Genomic DNA, 22,364 nt, shown 5'->3' with positions numbered 1-22,364 from the left:
AGGCTGGTTTTCATAATGATATGCTTTGAGCTTTGTCAGTTCTATCAGCAGGACTGGCTCCTGTTGATCCCAGGATCTCAGTTTGCTGTTGCTTGTCCCTCCCTTCTGCTGCTGGTTTCTCTGGTCTACTCATAAGAAATGCCAACATCAGGCTTTTTCAACCTTGGCCCTCCAGATGTTTTTTGCCTACAACTCCCATGATCCCTAGCTAGCAGGACCAGTGGTCAGGGATGATGGGAATTGTTGTCTCAAAACATCTGGAGGGTTAAGGTTGAGGAAGCCTGGCGAACATCGTCTAAGGAATTTTGGGTGTTGTGGCACTTGAGAAAGCCTTCTTACACAAGCTCTCTCTCTTACTCCTAACAACTGTTTTTCAGAATATTGCTTTTTCGGCTCCAGCAGGTTTCACAAAATCTTATTAGACATGGATACCCTATATAGATAAAGGGAAATAAGTTAGCATAAACAGCCACGAGCATTATTTACAATTTAGACTCTGTTTTTCTTCTTCATGGTAGTCTGCTTGTAATTCAGGCTGTGGAAATAAAAGTGAGTCCATTTCTCCCATTTATTTAAGCAAAACTCAACAAACCTGCTGCACCTGGGACTGGGTGTGGAGAGTGCAGCTGAATGGGACACAGCTGTGGGCATCCACCTTGGGATTGCCCTTAAAAAACAAGCCTAGAGACAACAGACTAGAAAGATGGCTGCTGTTTCCCGGATCTCTTCTCATTGTGAGATGTTTGCAGGTGAGCTGAGAGTTTGTTTGGACCCTGGGTGAGATCCCAGAGAATAAGAGGAAGGATGTGTCAGAAGGAAATTGAATTGATACTGATTTTTATATATAAGTAACTTTGCACTAATGCAACTTCCCTTCCATATCCTCTCCCTTGTGCACTCCATAAATTTGCATTGAACCCCCAGAACATTTTTAGGGGGCGTGCAGGGAGATGAGAGGGAAAGTTAGTTCCATTGCGTACCCCCAAGTGCTTGTGCTGCCGAACTGTTCAGTTGGATGCCACCTTTTGTGAGACAAGGTTACCCCCTGCTTCCATCCTTGACCCACAAATTGTGATGGGTGCTGCAATTGATGACATCTCAGAGTGTTTACCCAGTTACTTGATCCCAGGAGGGAAGTGTGGTGATGAGAGATTAGTAAGCACTATTATGCATAAGGCTCTCTGGACTGGTTCAGTTTGCATCAGGTTTTTGTACAGACGTGTTCTTTCAGGCAGTGTTTGTTCCCCTCTTCAAATGTAGCCCAGTTTCATTCTAAACTACTTTGCTGACAGGAAAAATGACTGAAATTAAATGAATTGACTTGTGAAGACTCTGCAACAAAGGAAACACTTGTTCGTCATGAGGCATATCTAGTGCATAAATCATAGAGAAATGTCATCCTGAAAGCCTGTATTCTTTCTGAAAAGCTTCATTATAATGAAGACAATATACAAAGCAGAAGCAAAGAAAAGCTGCTAAATAACAGGTAATAGTAATAAAATCTCAATAAAATCCCATTATCCAGATGCTGATTATCTGAGGGTGCAATCCACTGAAGAAACCCCAAGTGTTAAGGAAATTAAAGGAAGTACGCATAACAGCTTAATTTGCATGGAAGTGGCTATGGAGATTGGCTTGGTTGGTTGTGGCATTTGGAATATTTTAGCTGGCAGGGCTGATGCTCACTAATAATGGACTCGTAATACAGATTTTTGCTATTCAGAATACTCATTTTTATTACGACTTAAGTCACCCTTACCCTGACCTTCTCACTCTCTTCGTAATTAATAATGAGACATATTTTGAGCTAATGCCCACTTTTGCATTTGCAAGGCCGGAATTCAACAAATCAGGCTAGTGAGGCTCATAGCTGCTGTTTGATTATGCTCTGAACATTTTTTATCTGTGCTTTGGGCAAGTCCACATATGGGCAGGATCTCAAGTTAGCCTCACTCCTAAATAAGATTTGGGGTCCCTCTTTGCATCCAGCTTGTCTCCAAGGCTGGATGAGGAAGGGCCTTTGCTCTGGAGGATCCCTGCCCCCCTTTTCCTTCCTCTCTTGGAAACCATCTCATTTGGTTCATTTAACCTTTTGTGGGCCAAGGAGCATGCTCTCACTGAGAATCCAAGGGCTGCAATCCTATACATCCACTTCTTTGGAAATGGTGGGGTGGGGGCACCCACCTTTCAGTAAGCAGGAATGAGTTTGTGCATTCACAGCAGGTTCCAATTAATGTAATAATTACACTGGGCAGCTGGAAGTTGATGCAACACTACAGAAGTGAGATGAAAAGAATTGAGAAGCCAGGGAATGCAGGAAGCATTGATGGTAAAGGTAAAGGGACCCCTGACCATTAGGTCCAGTCGTGGCCGACTCTGGGGTTGCGGTGTTCATCTCGCTTTAGTGGCCAAGGGAGCCGGCGTACATGTGGCCAGCATGGCTAAGCCGCTACTGGCGAACCAGAGCAGTGCACAGAAACGCCATTTACCTTCCCGCCATTTACCTATTTATCTACTTGCACTTTGACGTGCTTTCGAAGTGCTAGGTTGGCAGGAGCAGGGACCGAGCAATGGGAGCTCACCCCATCGCGGGGATTTGAACCGCCGACCTTCTGATCGGCAAGTCCTAGGCTCAGTGGTTTAACCCACAGCGCCACCCGCATCCCCATTGATGTCTAGGGGCATGTAATTAGGTAAGGCAATACAAAATGCATGTGTGTATTTCAGGCATAGGCAAACTTGGCCCTCCAGATGTTTTGGGACAATAACTCCCATCATCCCTGACCACTGGTCCTGTTACCTAGGGGTGATGGGAGTTGTAGTCCCAAAACATCTGGAGGGCCGAGTTTGCCTATGCCTGGTGTATTTGGTAAGCATCTAACTGTAAATTAGGGTTTGATCTCTTAGAATTTTACCAGGATCAGAGAAATCTAAATTGACTGTAAAATCAACTGTGAGGTGGATGCTGCATGAGGGAAACATGTGGATGACACCTCAAACCAGCCTCAAATATGCAGTAAATACACAATAGAACTTGGTGTGGATGCGCAATTGGTCTCATTGATACATAGCCCTTTCATTCCTCAAAGCTGCAATGTAGTTTAGTCTTAGCATCCCTTGTGCATGTGTTGTTGCTGTTGTTGTTTTAAGTATTTTTTTAGCCCTCAGAAAGGTAACAACTAAAATTAAAACCATGGAATAGCCTGGTGCATGTGTTTGCCTCTCCAATCATAATCCAAGGCCTGCCCCTGTAATTTCTACCATGAGCCCATGGTGTCACTGAGATTTATGCTGCACTTCCATGGGGAAGTGTAGAAGCTGAGGATGTGCACTGCTGGAACAATACCACCATCATATGCAATTGCACAGTGGCTCAGTAGCTTATGGAGGATAATAATTGTCTGGACTGACTCAGGTCAAATAGAACAGAAGCAATTCCCACCACCCAAGAGCCAGAAGAGGAGGTAGGCTGCAAAAACTGCAGAACACATCAGTGGAGGAAAAATCTCCTCTGACAAGAGCTCAAAACAGCCTGGCTCATTAAAGCCACCCTTTGCAGTGTCAGGAGTTCTGCATTGTATGATGCACTGAACGGCAAGTTCAATGATGATGATGGGCATTAAATTCTACCTCCTCAGAAGTTGTTAGACTAGCCTTCCCATCATCGCTGACCACTGACTATGCTGGGTATGGCTAATGGGAGTGGTAGTCCCCATAAATGCTGTCCACAGCCTTTCACCAGACACTGCAAAGCTGTGAATGACCACAAAGGAGGCAGAATCTACCAGTTTCTAATCCCTCTGAAGGACAATTGGCGGTTCTTTTTAGCCATAAGGATTAGCTGTCAGGAGTTTAAAGGAAGCCAATTCACTTCTTACTTCCTCCCCCCCTTTCTGTTTTTTCTTTTCCAGGTTATACTCATTGTTCCATAGCTCCTGGAGACTGCTGAGCATAGGGATATTTTTCTATTGATCTTGGCTCCTTATACCTCCCTTGTGTATGTAACATCTTATTTGGTGGTGGATTTGTTTTGCTTCCAACTTGATAGGTTCTCAACCATCTGAGTTTGCAGTTATTATGTAATAAGTGAGACATACAACAACAACAACAACGTGCTACAAATAATCAGAGGGTGCTTTAAAAGTTCTAGTTTAGGGTTGCTCAACATGGTTGTCAGGAGAACTCCATTCATGGGTGTTTGAGAATTATGTAACCACTTTCAAATTGTATGATTCTGCAGTAGCATAGAATCATAGAATTGTAGAGTTGGAAGGGACCACAAGGGTCATCTAGTCCAACCCCCTGCAACGCAGGAATCTTTTTGCCCAGTTTGGGGCTTGAACCCAGAACCTTGAGATTAAGAGTCTTATGCTCTACTGACGGTGCCATCACACAGTATGTTAACTTTATGTGTACATTACAAGCTGGAACAGAGATGTGTTCATAGTGCCGCCTCCCAACATCAAATCCTCTTTCTTTAACAACTCCATGTTGTGTACAGAAAGCCCAAAGCAAAACGGTGCATGTGTGTAGAAGCTCCTGCTCACATAAAGGGTTTGCGTGTGATGGTGTCCTGATCCTGCAGGACTCCTACACATGGGCAGGAGTTTGCAAATTGGGCTTTACATATAGACACCCATGTGCAGCTGCTAAAGAAGATCTGATGGGGGCAGAGCAAAAAGCATGGCTCCAGTTCTGGTTTGGACATGGTTATGCCACAGACACAAGCAACATATACAGAGGGCTTGTCTCTTTCAATTTCCACAGGGATTGTCTTAGCTTTTTAAAAGAGGACATCTGTATGGTATAGAACAGGCACGTCCAACTCCCAAGAGACTGCCATCTACTCCCAGCATAAAAAAAACTGGCAGTGATCTACCCAGAGTTGTTGAGCTTTTTTGGGAGGAGAGAGGAGAGAGTTGCTTTTTTGGGGAAGCAAAGGTAGAGGAGCTGCTTTTCCATGAGCACTTTCTCTCATCCAGCGATCTACCTGGGGCACCCCGGCAGTCTACTGGTAGATCACGATCTACCCGTTGGACATCCCTGGTATAGAATGTTGAATAGGACTAGGGAGAACCAGCTTCTAATGCCCACTTAGCCACAAAAGTTACTGAGTAAACCTGAGCTAGTCAGGGATTTTTTTTTCAGGAGGAACTCACCCAAACTCAGTTCCAGCACCTCTCAGGTGGATGCCATTGCCATTCTAGCAGGAAAAAAGGAGGTGTTCATGGTGAGTTCTGGCACCTGTTTTTCTAGAAAAATAGCCCTGGCTCCAGTCATTCTTAGCCTGGCCCACCTCCCAGCACTTTTCTGAAAAATTAGGAAGACAACATGCACTTCCCTGAGCTCCTTTCAGGAAAAGCAAGGTGAAAATGTAAACAATATAAAAAGAAAAATCTGGGAGCAGTAATTTAATCAGTGCCTTGTACAGTAGGGGAAAATTTTAATTCAGATCACAGCCACCCTTCAAATTCTGAATTGTGCAACGGAGTTCTTCAAACAATACTACAAAAACACATATTAGTGGAAAGTCCACATTAAAATTAATAGTGAAAATAACATACAAAAACTCATTATATTAGGGGAAATTGCTAGCAACAATGCCTTACATTACTCAAGCTGCATAAAAATGTGTTTATTAGAAGAAATTCGCATTAAAATGCTGAAGATTTTTTTTGTGACGATTTAAAAAAAACACGCAAACTGCTGTGGAAGTGTGGGGTACTAAATTTACGATTGGAAAAATGAGAAACCGAGAACCTTCTATCCCTAACATGGACTCACAGGAGGACTTTTGATGTGGTTGAAGTGTCTGCTAACAGAAGGAAAGGGGAGGCAATTTTTGCTTTCAGTCCTACTTCCTATGCACCACCCTCCAAATATGTCCAGATTATTGGACCCACCAGAAGAGGGTGGCAGGTCATGCGAGGCATTGTAGGGGAAGAGTGAATTGGCAAAGAAAGCCACCTCCTGGATCAAAATTCCTTTCTTGTGTAGGGGCACCAATTGGATTCCATCTAATAGCTATATTTTAACCAGAATCTGTAGGCCACAGTTCCCATAATTAAGCATTCTTGAATAATAATAGCAGCCATTCTGAGTTTGTTTATAACAAACTGGATAATCTCCCGCAAAACAATAGCATGCAGACACAAATTGGAAAACAAGAGGGCATTGTCTATGCTGTGCAACTGGGGTATTAGAATTCTCAAGCTTTTGATTTGGAGTTTATGGGAAAAGCTTGAATTTTAAACACCAGCAACAATGTTTCTGTGCTTTGCTGGCATTCTCTCAATGCAGTTTGTGTACTGCTTCAAGATACTCAGATGGCTGTATATTTTGCTTTCCCTGCGAGCAGCCAATTTGCAAGAAAGGGTCTAATATAAAAATTGCTATTTACTCTGAAGCAAGTGGTACAGTATATTATCACTTGACACTGATGTTGTTAGGAGGATAGCAAATCAATAATCAGTTCTCATTCAGTGACTTCGTAAACCATCAGCTTCCATCATTGTGAAGCTTGTTTCCATTTCTGCACAACCCTTATTGCCAGGCTAGCAACTGATTATTTTACAACAGACAGGGCTGATAGATGATCAAATGTATTTTTAATTACCTTTCTTGAAAATAAAACCAAGTGGTGAAAGGATTGAAACTTTGGACACTAACATATGCATCACAAATTTTTATAACTAAAGAAAAGTGGCCAGAAGTGATAGTTTCTCAACTTTGTAGAACAAGACAAGGATTTAGAATTCAGTAGCTGTGAATCTTGGTTGCTATTGCCAAATGGCCTAGATATGTGTGTGTGTGCACTGAGATCCTTGGGTAGTCAACCTTTTTATACCTACCGTCCACTAATGCTTCTTTCTTCATGGTAAAATTTCCTTACCGCGAAACAGTGCTTGATGGAAGGAGGATTTAGCTTGTGCCGTAGAACCCCCTACCACCCACCTAGAATCCTGAAACACCCACTGCTGGGCGGTAGGGACCAGGTTGACAACTCTTGCTCTAGACCAGGCATAGGCAAACTGCAGCCCGCAGGGATGATGGGACCACAATTCCCATCATCCCTGACCACTGGTCCTGTTAGCTAGGGATGATGGGAATTGAAGTCCCAAACATCTGGAGGGCTGGAGTTTGCCTATGCCTGCTCTAGACAAATGCAAAGACACTACTGAGTGCTTATTATTGAGCCTACTTAGAAGACATACTTTGCTGCCTTCATGCATTCTCACTATGCCACACAGCAGAGCTTTTCCATGTAGTGAGCGGCCTCTTGCAGTCTACTCTGAAGGAGGGGAGGAACCAGCAGTAGTTTGCTGTGACTTGTTTACAAAGCATTTTGAGGATAAAATCACTTCCATCTTGATTCTGTTGTTATAGCCGATTAATCTGAGCACTGAGTGTCCTGATCACTGTCTAGTCCTGTTGTGTTGGATGATTTTCAGTTGGTAAGGCTCAAAGATCTGGACAAAGTGCTTGGATCGGACAGGGTGATGACTGGTTCTCTGGACCCTTGCCCCTCTTGGCTGATAAAATCTCTCAAGGAGGGGACAGCTGGCTGGGCCAGGGAGGTGATTAATGCCTCCTTGTGAGAGGGGGTGGTCCCTGCCTGCTTGAAGGAGGCAGTGGTAAAGTCACTCCTTAAGAAACCTTACCTGGATTTGGAAAATCTTAAGTGATTAATGGGTGGTTGCCAACCTCCCTTTCTTGGGCAAGGTTGCAGTGGGCAGCTGCAGACTGGATGCAGGCACTCTTGGAGGAAGCTGATTCTAGATCTATTTCAGACAGGGGTTAGGCTGCCCTGTTTGATGACCTCTGTTGGGAGAGAGACAGGGAAAATGTGTTCCTGTCAGTTTTCCTTGACCTCTCAGTGGCTTTTGATACCATTGACAAGGCATCCTTCTGGATGTCTGTGTTAGAGTGGGCAGCACCACTTTGTAGTGGTTCTGGTCCTACTTGGACGGTCATTTTCAGAGGAGGATGCTTGCGGAGTACTGTTCGGCCCCTTGGAGCTTTCAGAGTCTGATTCCTTGGGGTTCACTTTTATCTCCCATTCTGTTTAACATCTGCATGAAACCGCCAAGTTGGGTTATCCGGAGGTTTGGAATACGTTGCCAGCAATATGCTGATGACACACAGCTCTCCTTTACATCTGCAGGTGAGGCAGTGAATGTGCTGGACTGTTGTCTTGCCTCGGTAATGGACTGGATGAGAGCCAACAAAGTGAAGCTCAATCCAAATAAGACTGAGGCACTGTTACTAGGTGGTTCCCTAGACCAGATGGATGAGGGGTTGTCTGCTTTTGATGAGGTTATTGTTGGGATACTGCCAGGGAGATAAAGTCCATCTGAGCCCCCAAGCTCGGCGCCGGACGATCCATCGACCTCCCGTAGTCACGCAGTATCAGCAATTTGGTGACACGAAGCCTCAGGCTTGTGCACACTCTATCAGCAGAATTCACACAGCAAAAGTTGCACAGCAGGACAGCATATTTACAGTTTATTCAGCGTAGGTCAGAACAAAAGAAGACATGACCGTCTGCTCCGACTGCTCAGGCAAACAGCAGAAAACGAAAGGAACAGACAACTGAAACATCCTGTGAGACAGGAAATGCGCAGGCTGTGACACAAACATCCTGCTCCCTTTTAAAGTGGAACGGAAATATCCTAACAGTTACACTCCCTCTGAAGGAGCAGGTATGCAGCTGGATCCATTGCTGTTGCTTGAGGCTCAGGTGGTCTGGGTGGTGCAGAGTGCCTTCCTTCAGCTTTGGACCCTGATCCTTCATCATCTGAGGTTCTTCATCATGTGCCCACTTCACAAGAGGTCTGGAGAGCAGCATTTTCTGCAGTGGCTCCCTATTTGGGGAATCCTCTCCTCAGAGATGCTTGCCTGGCACCATCATTATATATCTCTATAGGTGCCGAGCAAAAACTTATCTTTATAGTCAGGCCATTGGCGTTAATCTATCTCTGGCCTTTTAGAAGTGGGCGGGATGGTTTTAAGATACAGTCGTACCTTGGTTGTCGAACGCCCTGGAACTCGTATGTTTTGACTCCTGAATGCCACAAACCTGGAAGTGAGTGTTCCGGTTTGTGAACGTTCTTTTGGAACCTGAACGTCCGATAGGGCTTCAGCGGCTTCTAATTAGTTGCAGGACCTTCCTGCAGCCAATCAGAAACTGTGATTAGGTTTTCGAACGTTTTAGAAATTGAACGGACTTCCGGAATGGATTCCGTTCAAATTACAAGGTACGACTGTATTTCTTTTTCCTCTTGGTTTTAATGTACCTTGTTGGCCGCTTTGGGTTGCCCTGGGGAAGATAAGTAAAGGTAAAGGGACCCTGACTGTTAAGTCCAGTCACGGACGACTCTGGGGTTGTGGCTCTCATCTCACTTTACTGGCCGAGGGAGCCGGCGTTTGTCCACAGACAGTTTGTGCATCATGTGGCCAGCCTGACTAAGCTGCTTCTGGCGAACCAGAGCAGCGCACAGAAATGCCGTTTCCTTTCCCGCCGGAGTGGTACCTATGTACAGTGGTACTTCTGGGTACATACTTAATTTGTTCTGGAGGTCCGTTCTTAACCTGAAACTGTTCTTAACCTGAAGCACCACTTTAGCTAATGGGGCCTCCCGCTGTTGCCGCGCTGCCACCATGCGATTTCTGTTCTCATCCTGAAGCAAGGTTCTTAACCCGAGGTACTATTTCTGGGTTAGCGGATTCTGTAACCTCAAGCGTTTGTAACCTGAAGCGCCTGTAACCCGAGGTACCACTGTACAGTGGTGCCCCGCAAGACGAATGCCTCGCAAGACGGAAAACCCGCTAGACGAAAGGGTTTTCCGTTTTGGAGGTGCTTCGCAAAACGAATTTCCTATGGGCTTGCTTCGCAAGACGAAAATGTCTTGCGAGTTCCTGCGGGGGTTTTTTCCTCCCCCCCCTTTTTCCCAAGCCGCTAAGCCGCTTATCAGCTGATCCGCTAAGCCGCTTAACAGCTGATCCGCTAAGCCGCTTAACAGCTGATCCGCTAAGCCGCTTAACAGCTGATCGCTAAGCCACTTAACAGCTGATCCGCTAAGCTGCTTAACAGCTGATCCGCTAAGCCTGCTAAGCCGCTAATAGCGCTAAGCCACTAACGGGCTTGCTTCGCAAGACGGAAAAACTGCAAGACGAAGAGACTCGCGGAACGGATTCTTTTCGTCTTGCAAGGCACCACTGTATCTACTTGCACTTTGACGTGCTTTCGAACTGCTCGGTTGGCAGGAGCAGGGACCGAGCAACAGGAGCTCCCCTAGTCGTGGGGATTCGAACCGCTGACCTTCTGATCGGCAAGCCCTAGGCTCTGTGGGCAAGATAAAGCAACTAACAAATTCAATAAATAAAATAATAGTCTACGGTGAAAACCCATTTTGCAAACACAGCTTGCTCTATAGCTGCTCCTTTTGCTGCAGAGGAACAAGATAATCAAGGAAGATTCATGTCAGCAGTAGTTCTGAACATGGATTCACTCGTGGCGCATTAGTATGACAGCTGCTTATACTATATTTTCATTATTTTTTATTAAATTTTATATTAAAAGGCAGCTGCTCATACCTTTGGTTAGGTACTGTGTAGCTGGCGCACAGGAGATAATCTTGGGAGAAAGGCAGTAATTGTTTTCTCAGTGTTCACTCATGTTTGGATAGTGGGGGCTGAACACGTTGAAACATTATTCTTCATCCCTGACATTAGATCCACCACCTGGATATGCTGGTGGCTTTCTACCATCTGTTAACTGGGACTTGCAATGGCCTATCAGAGGCTGGTGTCAGGAGAAACAAAATAATCCCTGTTGTGCATCCAAAAAGCATTAAGAATTGCTGCAGCCCATGCCTCCATTGACTTTATCAAACAAATGATTTATTGCTAGCTAATTTATTTTTAGAACCTGCTGTGATTTTTTTATTGCATTATCTATACAATTCTTAAGTGGAGAGATGCTTTCGTGGACAGCTCTAGTTTGCAGGAAAATGGCATTACCTCTAAAGCTGCTAAATGGTTGGTTTGGGGTCTTCAGCAATCACTGGTGAAAGGAGAGAGAATGGAGGTTTGAAAGCAGGTTGATTTTGCTCTGCATGCGACTGTGTGCATTTCACATTGAACAATAGCTTGTCCATGCTAAAGATTTTCAGCTAGTGGTAGTCATGCTGACTCCTTGTTCTATTTTTCTAACACAGCTGCCCATTATTAGCTCTTCCCAGCGGGTCACTCAGTATGTGTATCTTAAGTAAACCTGGATGAAAAATTGGCCAGAAAAGTAATTTAATCCCCAAATAATAAGTTTAGGGCTCCATAAAAATTAATGTTGAAAATGCCTTTTTTTATTTCCTCAAATTAGATGTTTTCTTGGAGACTTTATAACTTTTCCTTCCCTTTATTCTGAAATATTTATCTATTTCCATGTTTTTATTTTTCCATGCTTTTATTTTCCATGTTTACTATTATCTTTTATTTTTAGAAAAGAGGCCAAAATTATGTAAGAATTTTGTTTTAGTTGTGGCATGAAAATTATAACTTTGAATCTGATTAACTTTTTTAATTTTAAGCCCTTTACCAACTGAATGGTAATTCCAGGGCCCTGTTCTCCCACTGCTTTGCCCCACGGAAAACCGCTCTTTAGCGCTCAAAGCAAGTGGCAATTCAGGTTTCCCCTGAAATCCAAGTTGTTCTGACCTCTTGCTAAAAAGCAGGTTTTCCCTTGGAAAGGATCAGGGCAAGGAGAAAATCTCTCTGACTTGTGTCTAGAAAGCATGGGTCAATTTGTTCCCCAACAGATATCACAGCTGGAGAGAGACCTGTTGGAATGCAATGTAAAAGTGCTGTCTGAAATGTAAAAAATATTGGAATGGGAGAGAAAAGATGAGCAAGTAAAATCCTCAGTGATACATTGGGCAATACATATTGGTCATAATATAGACATGAAAGCATGGGAACGATTGGGGAATATGGATATAAATTTTACAGCATGTTATGGTCTAAGAGAAAATTATATGAAAATGATATATCGATGGTATCTAACACCAAGTAAATTGGCAAAAATATAAATTAAATAAGTGTTTTTCATTTTTCTGCTCAGTAATAAGTGAGCATTGCTTGCTTACTAAGCATTCTCAGTCCTCATGGACTCTTTTGAAGTTTTCCCCTAAATACATTCTGTAGCTGTTGTAGTTTATTAAATTTCTATACTGCTCTTCATCCAAGGATCACAAAGTAGTCTGTAAAAACACATAGTAACAAACAAAAACAACACCCCCACAGTTTAAAAGACCACAGATTGTTCAGTTAGCCATTGGCCTGGGAGATGAGGAATGCGTTTGACTGGCGCCTTGTTCAAACTCTGGGGTTCCTTCAATCTTGCTTATTCCTCCTTGTCGTGTGTGTCTGTAGTGCTGTTTTGGCTAAGTAGGAATCAATACTCAGAATGTTTGTTATAGGTGTATTGGAAATATAATAGTACTTTATATTAGGTAAAAAAGGGCACCCCTTTTATAAATTATTAAGAGTTCTGGAATTGCTTTTCTGTTTTAGAGTAGAAAGGTGGTCACCTGACTCACATTACATTGAAAGTATAGCTTCATTTGTAATCTGATATTACCAATACCTTATAAAATTATAGGAATATGGAATTTATTTTTATCAATATACTTTTATTTCTGCATTATTAATTTTTAATAATTAATATTTATTTGCATGAATAACTCATTAGTAAGAAAAGAATAACCTGTCATCATGACTACAATTGCAAACTCACTATAGGAATTTTGAATAAACATGCATAAGATTGAACTGAATGGTGCATTGAAAGTGATGGAGCAGGACTTAGTTGCAGCTAATCTAAATTCCATTGGTTTGACCTGTAATTCTGTTGTGTGGTTCTTAGTTGTGGTCCGATTAACAAGGTGTTGTAAAGAGGGGGGAGGGAAACACTTTCCATGTATAATCTCTGTATCATAGCAGTGATTCAGACCAGATTATAGCCCTCAATTGAATACCAATAAGTAGGAATGTTGGGGGGGGGGTCTGAATAGTAACCAATATGCTATTATACAAAAACTGTGACGGTATGGCAGTTCTACCCTAATCATGCAGGTTTGCAGAAGAGAATTGTGCTGTAAGCAGATTCTTGCACTAACTCAGATGACTAGACAATAGCATAATACATTGTGCTTCCCTGCACTTGATGTGAATCAGGCATACATATTCATACCAATGTTGGCATGCACAGCAAAAGGAATTTGCATATGTGGCTCCAGAAAGTGAAGAAAAAAGAAAATCTGTCTTCTTTTCTCACCACCACAATAATACAAATAGGAGCAACATTAAAATGGATGTGTCTGATTGCTAGAGTCTGGTGAATTGAAAAACTGGCTTTCCTTACCAGAATTGCAAATGACTGCATTATTAGAAAGAGGATTTTGCTTGTGTTTTGGAATGTTACAGTTAAAAATGTTCCCCCCACCCATAGTTTCAGTTCTTCTTCACTGCTTTTCTGGGAGTAATGAGGCCACAGAATGTTCTGTGTTCTAATGGCTTGTGGAGTCTCTTAAAGTCTTATTTATATGCAAGTATAAGTGAGGAAATGATGACCCAACATATGCAACCATCTCAAAACTCTTTAGGTAACCTTTGTGAAATGTCCTGGTTGAAACAGTGAAGTTCTTTCCAAGCAGGTATCCATAAGATAAAGACATAGCATGGAATGTTAATGTTCAGATGAAGACATGAAAAGGAAAGTTAACAAAAACCTCTGTGGAATAACCAGCCTCCTATAACCAGCATGCTTAAGTCTAATTATAGAACAAGCTGTCCTGCTGGGCTTAGCTCACCTTGGGAGGAACTGGCTATTCCATGGTAGGCAGCTGTTGTGACCTGTCATGGTGTCTCCAGATACCCCATGGAGCCTCACCATTTTGTGTCACTTGGTCTATCTGAGAAGCTCAACATGTGAGGAACTCTGATCTGGTTGCTGCAGCTCAGACCATATGGCTCTTGCAAGCCACTCTTGAGCTCCTATACAAATAATTTAAGAACTTTCACCAGTGTAACTATGCCAAGTTTTAATATGCATCTTTTTTTGAATGCTGTATGGAAAAGCACATGAATCTGTGCTTTGGAGAGTTTGTAAGTTAGCCAATTTTACCTTGCCAAACATGTGGTCTCTTTCTATGATAAGGGAAGTGGGTAGCATTGGAAGCAACTTAAAATGGGATATTTTAAAGGTCTAACAACCTATATTCCCATGCTTTGCTTTGCTGCATGTTTTGTGTTTTTTAAATCTTTGCTGGGGTTCCCTTACCAAAGAGTACTTGCCCCAAACTTGGAAAACAACCTTTCTCCCTCCTCTATGTGACATCCTTTTATATATTTGAACATGGCTATCATATCACCCCTTAACCTCCTCTTCTCCAGGCTAAACATGCCCAGCTCCCTTGCAGTGTTCAAAAAGAAGAGACTAAATTCACCCTCCCCACACAGCTATAATTGCCAATTTTCTGACTCTGGCTATGCACTTAAAGCCCTGGTTGCTGGACAGAACTAGGAACCATGCATACTGCACAAATGTATCCTAACTTTGATGCAAAGTTAGGATACATTTCTGAAACCAGCTTTTTCCACATTGCTGGACTAGGGCAGAGATCAACTTTGACAAGAGTAAAATATAGCTCCTTTTTGGTGAAGGAAGATACATCTGACTGTAATTTAAATATTGTACGAGATTCATCTTAAACAGAACAGTTTTAAATCAGTGATTACATCAGTGCCCTATTTTAGAAGTGCTTTGATCCATTGTTGAGAATTCTGAGCTGTGGCCTCATTTCTCAGTTTTCATTATGGCCTGTTACCAATTTCAACAGTGCTCATAACCAACTAGCAGATATCTTAAAACAATCATACAAGTGTCTGACAACGTCCTAGAAGAAGGGCTTTGAGGGGGTTTTGGTAATCAAAGAGGAGCTGTATTAACAGGCTTGTCTTAATAAATATCAGAATATTATACGCCACCCCAATATCCACAAATTGTGTGAGATTCCAGGGGTTGCAGGCATGCTCATTATGGCCTGTGTTCCCTTTTGGGATAACGAGGCACAGTAGAGACTCTGGTGTCTTTATGATATATGGTTTATTTACACATATATACAAATTGAGCCTATGATGGAGGGGCTCACAGCATCAACACCCCAAGAGGGTCTGTCCTCCACCATAAGCACACCATTAGAATCAAAGAACAGCAAAAAGCCATCCACTCTGTCTCTTCGATGCAGCTTCTCTCAGCCACAACGTGTTATGGCCACCCCCATTCTCTGCTTGCCAAGCCGCTTGCAAAATGACTTCCTGTTCACTTACGTCATCCACTCTAAAATCCTAAATCCTTTGGGTCTCTGCCCACCAACACACAGCTGCAGGAGGAGTCCCTCCTCTTCTTGTCTGACAGTGTTCGCTGTCTCTTGATAGTTTCCCTGATGGGCCATCACCCAATGGCTTACATTCACCTAGCCCTGCCAGGATAGCCTGGCTTGTTAGCATAAGCTAAACCCAGGAATTTTCAGGTTTGGTGCAGTTTAATAAAACCTTGATTAATTATCAGAATTATGGGTGACTTTCACTCGCAAACCCCAGCACCCAAGACCTATAGCAATCATTTCATTTATGAATCAATTCCCATGAGGCATCTTGATGATTTTTTTTTACAGTGTAATAATATTTATAATGTTACATATATAATGGCAGTTAAAAACACTTGCATTTCAAAGCCATTTTGGGGAAAAAACTATAAATATAAAAATAGTTTAAAACTAGAACACATACTTAAAATAAGAGTTCATATCCAGGACTGATAACAGATGTGATATTGATCTGGAAGGCTAATTGAAACTGAACATCTTTAGAAAGCACTGAAAAGCTAATGCAAGGCGGTTGTCTGGGCTGCAGAACGGAGGTCCAAAGCGGAGGTGTTACCACACTAATTCATACGTTAGCTGTTATGTACTGAAGTTCTCACCCTGGGCCAGCAGGGGGATACTGTAGATAGTTATGCAAATGAAGGATTGAAAGTGACATTCAGTGATTGGATAGTTTTAGAAAGTTGCTACAGTTACGTTCTACTGGACCTCTATATAAGCAGGCTGACTGAGCCCTTCAGTTCAGTTCTGTTCTGGCCTCTGAATAAACAAGAGCTGTTTGAAGAATTGCTGTGTCGTCTGATACGTTCACCCACAACTTAACACAGTGGTGCCTCGCAAGACGAAATTAATCCGTTCCGCGAGTCTCTTCGTCTTGCCGTTTTTTCGTCTTGCGAAGCACGGCTATTAGCGGCTTAGTGGCTATTAACGGCTTAGCGGCTTTAAGAAAAAGGAAACAAACTCGCAAGAACTCGCAAGACGTTTCGTCTTGCGAAGCAAGCCCATAGGGAAATTCGTCTTGCGGAACGACTCAAAAAAACAGAAAACTTTTTCGTCTTGCGAGGCATTCGTCTTGCGAGGTACCACTGCACTATCCACGTTTATCCCTTTGTAATGTGTTGTCCCCTAGTACTGATAGCAAGAGGGCTTTTGTAATTCTGGGCTGCATCAATAGGAGTATAGCATCTAGATCAAGGGAAGTAATAGTGCCACTGTATTCTGCTCTGGTCAGACCTCACCTGGAGTACTGTGTCCAGTTCTGGGCACCACAGTTCAAGAAGGACACTGACAAACTGGAACATGTCCAGAGGAGGGCAACCAAAATGGTCAAAGGCCTGGAAACGATGCCTTATGAGGAATGGCAAAGGGAGCTGGGCATGTTTAGCCTGGAGAAGAGGAGGTTAAGGGGTGATATGATAGCCATGTTCAAATATATAAAAGGATGTCACATAGAGGAGGGAGAAAGGTTGTTTTCTGCTGCTCCAGGGAAGCGGACACGGAGCAATGGTTCCAAACTACAAGAAAGAAGATTCCACCTAAACATTAGGAAGAACTTCCTGACAGTAAGAGCTGTTCGACAGTGGAATTTGCTGCCAAGGAGTGTGGTGGAGTCTCCTTCTTTGGAGGTCTTTAAGCAGAGGCTTGACAACCATATGTCAGGAGTGCTCTGATGGTGTTTCCTGCTTGGCAGGGGGTTGGACTCGATGGCCCTTGTGGTCTCTTCCAACTCTATGATTCTATGATTCTTCTATGATTCTAGGTATCGTACACTTTGATGTTGCATCTCATATGCTAAGATAAAGAGTAGTGCTCCTTTAGCAGACCTTTACTCTCCATTTAATCCTCCCTCCTTTTATCCGTTCTTCTGATCAGCAGTATTATATGAACATGGTCCATGCATATTTGCAGGTAAATCAAGCTTGTGTGTCATTTGATATACATTTATGTACAAGAATATTTAAATACACCACAAACTTGTTTACCTAGATTTCTGAAACTGCTTTCTGTTGAAGTTGTTTATAATAAACTTTCTAGATGGCTTTATCAATCATTTCTTGAGAATGACTTTTGCTTAAGTTTCATAGTCCCCCAAGTAATTATTTGTCTCAGAAATCAAAATATTTTTGCTCATTTTCTTCCTATACTCAAAACAAAACTTGGCAGTTTAATCAGCAATAAACCCTGGAGAAATGCAATCATAGGTCCCCCCGCCCCCCGTTCTTGAAAAAAATATTTTTGACTACTTTCACTTAAAAGTGCTTTTATCCCAGCAATGGCTTAGTTTACTTCAGGAGACTTGCTCTTCATTTTTGTGTTAATGAACTGCTAATCACATATCTTATTAAACTTGACTCACTCATTGATGCACCTGGTTCTCCCACAGCTCTCTGCTTGTGGCACATTACGATTTAGGCTGATCAAGGCAGCAATCTTTGGTTGTATGTGCTAATCTAGGCATGCCCAACTGGGGGCCAGATGTGGCCTGCAAAGCAAATTTTTATGGTTCCTAGAGGTTCTATCAAAATTTAATCAAAGAGTGGTAAATGCTTTACTTTCACTTTAATTCCTAAACATATTTTTTCCTTGGGCATTGCAAGAGATACAGATATTATTCTACACTTAAATGTTATATCCCTTGCAGCTTATTTATTTATCATGTTCATATTACACAAATACTATACCAGTTGTATTGGTTTATGGTCCATTTCTGGGCTCAGTTGAAAATTTTAATGCCTTTTCCTGTCTAGGACCGGAATGCTTGAAAGGCAGCTTGTCTCCCTATGTTATGGGTGGCTAACCTTTTTCAGCCCGAAGGTCACGTTGCCTGGTTAAAAACCTATTGGGTGCTGTGTGGCAACAGTGGGCAAGGTCAAAATGAATACACACAAGAGTCACAAGATGCCAGTCAGGTGCCTAAAGAAAAGCTATGCTATTCACCTTCAGAATATACTAAGCTCAGTCTTTGCTGATTCAGGATCGTATACTCAAAAAACCCTGCTCCATAAACTCCCATAGTAGCCATTGTTAGACTTTCCAAATGAGACTAGGTTGTGACCAACACACGCTGATCATGTGCATATCCTGAGCCTATTTATCCACTACCATATATTTTCGGGAGAGATGAAATTGCTGTCAGGTGGACCAGGCATTGCTGACATCCCTCCTTGCCAAAAATCCTTTCCCTCTTCTTCTCTGAGTGGTCAAGTAACAAGAAGTGCTCTGGTCTACTCCAGTTTTTCCTAAATGATGCTGGTGCTGATCTGAGCCTGAGCTCCTGTTTCCGGAGTGGTTGGCGAAGAAGAGCCACTGGTTTTCTGTTTTGTTTTTCAGTACTGCAGCTGATGCAACCAGTGAAAATAAATTGAATTGGGCTGGCAGGCTGTGAGGATATGTTTGGTGGGCTAGATCAGGCCTGTGGACCAGTGGTTCACCATCTCTGGTGTGTGCTCCTACTAAGGAGGGGGGGGGGTGACCAGGGAGATGGTAATCTCTATAGTGGCTCCCCAGTTAGAGAATGTACTCCTTGGAGAGCTTTGTCTGGAACTATTTTACTGCTGTTTGGTGGCCAGGCATAGATCTTTGTATTTTCCCACAAGCGCTCTCTGCCTCCAAATTGGAAATAGCCAAGGAAATGTCAATAGTCATTCTGAGTGGAACAAGCTTGTTTTCTCCTGCTCTAGAGGGTAGGACTCGAACCAATGGCTTCACTTACATGAAAGGAGATTCAAACTGAACATACAGAAAAAACTTTCTGATAGTGAGAACTGTTTGACATTGGAACAGTCTCCCTCGGGAGGTTGTGGACTCTCCTTCCTTGGAGGTATTTAAGCAGAGGTTGGATGCCAATCTGTCATGGATTCCTTAGCTGAGATTCCTGCACTGCAGGGGGTTGGACTAGATGTCCCTCAGATTCCCTTCCAACTCGACGATTCTATGAGTAGTCCAAGCAAAGACTGTTTCATAAGGGCCAGTGCTCTCTGCTCTGATGAGTTGCAGAGTTGGTGAGGAGGGAGAAAGAGGGGAATGGAGGAAAAAACTTCCTGATTTTTGTAACTTTACTAATTTTAATCCTGTTAATTTTTAAAAATCTGGCTTCTTCAATGTTTTGTTTTTTTCTTATCAACGTTTGGATTGTCAACATTTGTATTTAAATTTTTTTTAGTTTCTTATGTAAAATGAAATAGCATTTTTTAAAATGAAGTGTTGTTTTTTAAAACCTGTAATAAAATTAATAAAATAGCACAGGTGAGATGAGCAATCTATTCTAAATTTCTGTCTTGCTCAAGCTGAGCAGGACCGTCGTAACAGCCTATCATAGAGAAGTCACACCCATAGAAAAGGGGGACAGACGTGTGTTTTGATAAGCCTGCTTAAGCATACAACCTAAAAATACAGATTTTAGCTACATGCGTCAGGTAATCTAGAAGGCGGCAGGATATGAATAGAACAAATGAGTGATAATGAGCTACATCCAATATTATAGCCCTGCTATAGCAAATTGACAGTTCCAGAGCTGCAGAGAGACCCTTGAAAATGCTTGCCTGTAATGCCTTGTTTGTTTGCACATATTTGGTCATCAGGGCAAACTTAAGATGTTGCTCAGAACACTTTCATACAGGGCAAATTCTTATATGGAAGAGAGCCACATGGGGAAGTTTTTTATACAACATACCCTGTGAGAAATGCAACATGTTAAATTTTGTTTTGTTTACATGTACAATGCCCATTTGTGTATGTATTAGGTTACACTGTAAACGCACACTTCATCCACAGAATTGATTTCTATGTAGGAAAATCAGCTTTCATGAAGCAGCCGTTCATATCTGATTTTAGAAATTAAAGTGGGACGTAGAGATTGATGTAGTCTCAAGGCTTAACAGCCTCAGTCACTAAAGGACACCTGTGGCAAAATTAGAAACCTTAAATTGTATCTAGAAGGTTAACGGAAGCCCAAAGTGCTGGAGCTCTTTCATAATATATTCTTGGCAAGAGTGAAGAAGGCATATTTTCTGCTACAGTCTTTTTTTTTTAAATGATATTTATTAAGATTTTTCCATTATCAAACAATCAAAGAAAAACACAAAAAAGAAAACGAAACAAAAAAAATTAAAAACACATAAAATTCAAAGTCCTTATTTTCAATGACATATTTTCCTGACTTCCCCACACCTCCCCCTCTTGTATTCCAGTTCAAATTGTTGGTTCAACAAGTTCTTGTCCCCAATTTTTAACCTTTTTATATTTCATTCATTTTAGAAAAACCAATTTTAACTTTTAAACTTTTAACTTATAAACTTATAACTTATAAACATCAATAATTATACATCTGTTCTTATTCTTAAAGCCTTTTTCTAAAGTCGACCTAAATTCCCTTCCACGATTTCCTCAATTCTCATACAAATAACAAAACAAAATAAAAGCAAAACAAATTATAATTATGCACCCTTTGGATTCCCAAACTCCACCCCCCCTTTCCCGGTTCCAATCCCCAATAATCGTCCATCAGTCAATCTGCTCTCAGCCTGGGTTTTCTGCTACAGTCTTGACTGTGCCACCCCCCCCTTCCTATTTTTCATGGGGGAGGCAGTTTTGTGGCACTTCCTACCATTTAGTTTTTGGCCCTTGAAAGTTCAGAAAGCCAAAGATACAGGTTCCTCAAAGGATTTCTTCGAACAGTAAGTGTCTTGTTCATTTTAATCACAATTTTACATTAGAGGCAACATCTGTGTAGTCCTGTATTCTGCGAAGTATAGTCTATCAGATCTCTGAGTGACAGAGATGCTTCACTAGAAAGCTCCCCCCCCCCCTTTTTTAAGAGACCCTTTGAATACTAGCAGTGTTCTCTGTTATGGTTCGTTGGTTAATGGTTAATCATTGTACTTTATGCTCTTCTTTTATCCAGTGAGCTTCTTGGCATGGAAGAAAAGGGTGACAATCCAGATTTGTAGCTGGAGCATCTAGACAGGTAAGTCTGAGATTCTTTCCTTGTTCCTTCAAGATCAGTTTCAACAGCCATTTAAATTATGTCCACTATGAAAGAAATGAAACTATTTTTGTATCAGTGAAAAAACAGTTAGTGAAAAAACTGTTCTGACCAATGTACAATAAAGTGAGTGGTCCAGCTACAATGATAGATTCAATAGAGCTCCAATTATGTATTTTCCTATTCCACCCTACCCCCACCATCACTTGCCAATGTTTCAAATCCAGCTAATGATCTTTTCAACATTTTCTGGCTTCAGCATTCCCTGAGCACAATCACATACTCCTAATAACAAATTGCCTCAGTAGCATTCCAACTCATAAAAGGCATGCAAAGTATTATTTGAATCTCCTAATTAATTATGACATATAAATTCTGCAATTTCTCACACTTCTCCTAGAGGTTGAAATTTAAGTCTTTCAGTGTAGCTCACCCTTCCTTTCATTATACTTGACATTTTACCTGTTGCTTTAGGAAATAACTCAATCGGACCTACAAAAAAGCAACTAATTTATTTTCTATGAAAAAATCATAATAGGATTGGGAAGTTAATGCAAATTAAGTTACATGTGTTAACTATTTACGCATTTGTTTGTTCCATTTAAAACATTTTTAGGTTGCTTGTCTAAATGCCCCTCCAAAGCAGCTTACAGTCAAAAACATTTAAAGGTACAAAGAATATTACAAAATTTTACAACTCAGCAACAGTCCACATAAGCAATTTTTTTAACAGAGCTGGAAAAAGGCAATTCAACCAGATTATCACTCAGCTAATAAACATCACAAACTAAAAACGCCTTCATAGAAATTTGGCACACGTCAAATGGAAGGCAATTCTGTAACAGTCTTTCATGCGTGAAGTTTAGAAATGTACTAATATTTGCTAATTGGAAATATTGGTCACGTTTCATTAGTTCTTGATCTAAGTTAGTTCCTTA

The 22,364-nt window shown here is 41.8% G+C and overlaps 1 long non-coding RNA gene across 4 annotated transcripts in view; it reads left to right on the top strand.

Annotated features, from left to right (window-relative positions):
- The window catches only part of LOC128414234 (uncharacterized), a 55,003-nt gene that overhangs the window by 9,179 nt on the left and 23,460 nt on the right, over positions 1–22,364 (top strand). For 3 of the 4 annotated variants that reach the window (XR_008330615.1, XR_008330616.1, XR_008330618.1), the window contains exon 2: positions 21,346–21,408. This is a non-coding gene — a long non-coding RNA (uncharacterized LOC128414234). Of the gene's footprint in view, positions 1–1,292; positions 1,487–21,345; positions 21,409–22,364 lie in introns of all 4 variants that reach the window. The other variant, XR_008330617.1, reaches the window with a different exon arrangement.

This window comes from Podarcis raffonei, chromosome 1 (genome assembly GCF_027172205.1).
Source record: "Podarcis raffonei isolate rPodRaf1 chromosome 1, rPodRaf1.pri, whole genome shotgun sequence".
Lineage (NCBI taxonomy): Eukaryota > Metazoa > Chordata > Lepidosauria > Squamata > Lacertidae > Podarcis > Podarcis raffonei.
This window is presented reverse-complemented; position numbering and strand designations above follow the sequence as displayed.